Below are 5253 nucleotides of genomic sequence, written 5' to 3' on the forward strand. Positions count from 1 at the left end.
TGTGGGAACCAGTACTTGAGCTGTGTGGTTGTTTAAATTGTTACTTTGCTGCTGTTTCCCTAGGGAAGTCTTTTTGTGTAGCTCAGGGTTTAATGGTTGACCCTATAGGTACTTCCGGCTCTCCAGAGACTCAGTGGACCTGTGTTCTGTAGAATCTCTGATCTGGGCCTGAGTTTTTTCATGTAACTGCACCCCATGCAATTCTGCATTCCTGACTAGTTTCCTCTGAGTGGTCCTGCACTGATTGTGGGGCAGGTCGGCTGTCTTTGCTGTGTCCCAGTGTTCTCCTGGTGGGCACGTCTCCCCCACTGATCGTGCTGCACACTTCCAATGCAATGGTCCCTTGCGATGACTCACCGGCCTCTGAGTGGCTCCCTTTTTTCAGTTGTTATGGCTCCTCACTCCTGCATGGGTCCACATGAACCCTATTAGTGGTCTTGCTCTCCTGGGGGCCTCCAAGGCCGTCTTCTCTCTTGCTGCCTCCTAGTGACTTCATCTGAAGGGCACAGCTGTGGCTTCTGCCGGCTCCTGGTCCATGCGCTCATCAGCTTGAGCCTTAAAGCAGCCACGGCCCGAAATGCTCAGAGCAGCTTTTTCTTTCTCTCATCGTAGTTTCTCCCGTCTCTTCATGAACTCTGTATGTCTCTCCTCCTCTCCCCCTGAGCTCCAGCGGCCCCAGTTTGGCTGATGTTACATTTTTTTTTTTCCTTTTTGTCTTTTTTCGTGACCGGCAACGGATCGCAACCCTCAGTGTCGGGCCCCTACCAGACCGGGACCGGCAACGGGATCGCAACCCTCGGTGTTGCTCCCGCACCTCGCTCAGCCAGTGAGCGGCCGGTCTGTATCTGGGATCCGAACCCTCGGCGGGAGCACTGCTGCGCTCCCAAGCGGCACACTGTAGCAGTGTGCCACCGGGCCGGCCCTGGCTGATGTTACATTTTTAAAGTTGTAAATTTGGTTGATTTGTGGGAGAGAGTGGTGCTGCGGTCCGTCTATTCTGCCTTCTTGATTGGATCTCCAGATGGTGCTATTGTAATTCTGTTTGTACATGTAACTTAATATTCTTACTGCTTATATATATATTTAATGGTGTTGGGAGCAAGAAGGTTTTCAAGAGAAGATAATTTTGTATTGGTATAGGAATATTATATTAGACAAGTGTTTAGTTTAGCTGGTCAAATTATGCTTAAGATATTTGTAATTTTAACCATTGCAAATTGATCAGCTAGCTACAAAGGCATAAAATTAATTGATAGATAATACTGGAAATAACTTAAATTTTTATATATATATATTTTTTTTCAAGGTGCAAACAGGGTTTATTTCACATTAATGTATTAACTGGATTTTTTGTCAAATAAATAGGGAATTCTCTAAATAACTATCTCCTCACTTCATGGTTAGTCCAGGAACAACAAAGGAAAATTCTAGTGCATCCATGGGGCATGAAGCTTAAGGGGAAGAAGGAGGCTGAGACGCTGGTGCAGGTCACGGTCAGCACATGGGCTCAGCAGCCCCCAAGTGGCGTGATGGGACAGACATGCATTCTCCAGTCCCCATCGAGAAGCCCCTGCTAGAGGGAAGTGAGGCGAGAGGGAAAGCACATTCCAGAAACACTGACAGGGAAACAGTGGGGCTTTCTCCCCAGCTGCAGGGACCTTGCCCCACGCCACCCCAACCCCAGAAGCTCACATGAGAGCTCCCAAAGTCACACAGAGGTGGCAACAGAATGACCAAGGAAAGGGAAGGGAGTGTGATTGGGGCTGGGCATGGCTGGATAGAATGTGGGCTGATGGTTCGCAGGACAGTGGCCTTCCACAGTTGGGCATAAACAACTGAAGGAAATGTCAGTGGGGTCTGGCAGGGCCCTGCGGGGAAGATACATGGCTGGTATGACAGGGCTCGTGAGACCGAGTTTGGAGTGGCTATCAGACGGAGGGAGCTGGACTGCAGTGGAGGTGGCAGCCAGAGAGTCCCTCATGGGGAGAAGCTACTAGAGTGAAACAAGAACAAGGGGGATGCCCCGTGCTCCTGAGGAGGACCTGCCACAGGCACTAGGCTGGCGTGGGAGCTGGGAGGCAACTCTCCAGAGGCAGCCCCTTCCCACGGGGCCAGTTATAACCTGGACTGGAGGAAGAACAGGGCCCCCTCGCCACTCCCAACCTGATGCTGCCCCATGGGGAGGGGCGGGAAGTGATATGGGTGGGAGGGGGGGATGAGGGGTGTACTGGGTCTTCTTATCTTCAGGGGCCCAGTGGTGGGGGCTGCACGTATCCCATGGCCCTGTCCATCATGGGAGGTCCTGGGTAGAACTTGGGTGGGGGTGGTGGTGGATAAGGGTAGCCAGGAGGGCAGGGGTACATTCCATTGGCGACGGGCGGGGGAAGACATAGGCCTCGCTGGGCATGTAAGAGTAGCCATTGGCTCCATTGAGGGCTTCACCTCTGGAGGCTTGAGATGCCACATGGAGCATCCGTTGTCCAAACTCAATGGCGCCCCCTGCTGTGAAGTTCAACTTGTAGGAAGCAGAGCCTTCCCAGCCACCTCCTGCTTCAGCCTTCACTGTTCCCTTGATGTAGTTTGCACCAAACACAGGCTGCTTGGTCTCAAAGTCCATCAGGTAGAACGGCATCATGAAGGACTGCATGGCATCCTTCCCCTTGGACAGAAAGATGACCCGATAAGGGGTAAGGTAGACGGTGCCTTTCTTGGTCTGTTTTAAGGCCTCTGGCACATTCTTTATGTCATCATTGAATGTAAGTTCCACATGGTCATAGGACATTAGGATGCTCTCGGTGTTGTTGACCATCACTCTGCCGCCCTCCGAATGATTCTTGTTGAGCGCCGTAGCCTCTCTGAAAGGGGTCCTTAGACTTGCAGCGCAGTGCCTTAAATTTATATTTTTGATGGCTTTTGTCTGTAAGAGCATTTTAGCATATTGAAATGCATGCTGCTTAAGGTTTGTCCAGTTTAAATTTGAAACCTTGCTGCTGGGTCATTTTTACATGGTAGAAACATACTATCTAGTTATGTATTGCCTGATTGCTGTTCTTTGTTTACTCTGAATCTGGACCCTTTGGAGTAGGAATTAGTTAAACTTATGAGAATTGGGGGGTGGAGTAGGGTAGGGTCAAGAAAGTGAGGTTGCAGCAGCAAATTAAGAAAGAGAGAAGTCAGTGTTTGAGTGTAGAGAAAAAAGAGAATCATGCAGATTTCATCAAAGCATTAATGGAGAAAGTATATTTAATTGAATAATAAAAAGGATCTTTCAGCCAACCAGTTTTAAATGTAGTTTGACAATTGCTTTGTATCTTATAGGCTTTAATACAGCTTGCCTTTTTTTTTTTAATCCAAAAGGGAAAGCACGAATCTCCTCAGAGTGTTTAATATGTCTTATAGAGATAATTTATGTAAAAATTGAATTTTGGAATAGATTTTTTTTTTGCATTTTTTAATTATGATAAAAAACATGTAACATAATATTTACTGTCATAACTATTTCCACGTGTACAGCTCAGTAGTGTTAAGTACATTCACATTGTTGGGAAACAGATCTCCAGAACTTTTTCATCTTGTGAGACTGAAACTCTATACCCATTCAAAAACAATTCTCCTTTTCCTACTCCCTTTAGTGGAATAGAATTTTGACCATATCCAAATCAAGAAACACCTGAATTATATAGTAGCTTGTTTATGTTTGTGAGATCTAAAGTCATGGTAAACATTGAGTTCCTAAAATTTTGGGGAGGGACAGCATTTCTCTCCCTCCCCACTAATTGTTATCAATCATAATTGAGTTTTATTTTTTATTTTTTAAAAAATAAAATGACCGGTAAGGGTATCTTAACCCTTGACTTGGTGTTGTCAGCACCGTGCTCACCCAGTGAACTAACTGGCCATCCCTATATAGGGATCCGAACCCATGGCCTTGGTGTTATCAGCACCACACTCTCCCAAGTGGGCCACGGGCCGGCCCCTGAGTGAGTTTTAAATGTCTGTTAATTGGAAAGGTTTATTATTTCATTTTGAGCCAGAAGGGAGAAAACATTTTAAATGTTGGAATTGAGTTATTAGCTTTGAATTTGGAAATGGGGAAGGTAATAGATTTTTACAAATTATGTGTGCCTAGTTGAAAATGTCATTTGTCTTTCAGCTTACTTGTAAGAGTTTAAAAATATGTTTTTCTCTTGGGCCAGCCCGGTGGCACACTGCTACAGTGCGCCGCTTGGGAGCGCGGCGGCGCTCCCACCGAGGGTTCGGATCCCACATACAGACCGGTTCCCGCTCACTGGCTGAGCGAGGTGCGGGTGCGACACTGAGGGTTGCGATCCCGTTGCCGGTCCCAGTCCGGTACAGGCGCGACACTGAGGGTTCTGATCCGTTGCCAGACACGAAAAAAGACAAAAAGGAAAAAAAAAAAAGTTTTTCTCTCAAAAAGCCAACCTAATTTTATTTGCTTGAATATTATGATAGGAATGCTTACTAATACTAGTCGATAATCATTTATAGCCTTGGAACTTTAACGTATTTCTATAACTATAGCAGTATTAATAATTACAGTTGTTCTTAAAACATTGAATTTGAGGAAACTAATGCTGTCTCATGTACATTGCTTTACTACAGTGAGGGGGAAATCCTTTAGATTGAGCCTCAATTTACTAGTAGTGGATGAAACTACAATATAAAAGTATGAACTTGGGCCGGCCCGGTGGCGCACTGCTACAGTGCGCTGCTTGGGAGTGCGGCGGCGCTCCCGCCGAGGGTTCGGATCCCACATACAGACCGGTTCCTGCTCACTGGCTGAGCGAGGTGCGGACACAACGCCGAGGGTTGCGATCCCGTTGCCGGTCCCGGTCCGGTACGGGCGCGACACTGAGGGTTGCGATCCATTGCCGGACACGAAAAAAGACAAAAAAATTAAAAAATAAAAATAAAAGTATGAACTAGATAATGGAGCTGATGAATTAAAACTGGCATTTTCTACCTCCTTTTCTGTCAAAGTATTATTTTTTCTAGCACTTACTCTTTGTGAGTGAAGAGGAAATGGGAACCTGAGGTTAAAATTGAGAGTTTCATTTTGAGAATTTAAGCAGTAGGTACAGGAGAAGTCACATTAATTTAGTACCTAAATCCATAACTACAAGTTATAATTGACATGTACAAAATGTCCAAGAAAGATAAGATTGCTGAATATTTTACTTTTCCTGTATGGTGTACTTGATTTTGTTTCATAAACATGATTTCTTTCCTCCA

The 5253-nt window shown here is 45.9% G+C and overlaps 1 pseudogene; it reads right to left on the bottom strand.

Annotated features, from left to right (window-relative positions):
* Window positions 1-1389: 1389 nt before the first annotated feature.
* Window positions 1390-3802, bottom strand: LOC103596598 (annotated as a pseudogene).
* Between the last annotated feature and the right edge of the window lie 1451 nt (window positions 3803-5253).

This window comes from Galeopterus variegatus, unplaced genomic scaffold, assembly GCF_000696425.1.
Source record: "Galeopterus variegatus unplaced genomic scaffold, G_variegatus-3.0.2 Scaffold2052, whole genome shotgun sequence".
Lineage (NCBI taxonomy): Eukaryota > Metazoa > Chordata > Mammalia > Dermoptera > Cynocephalidae > Galeopterus > Galeopterus variegatus.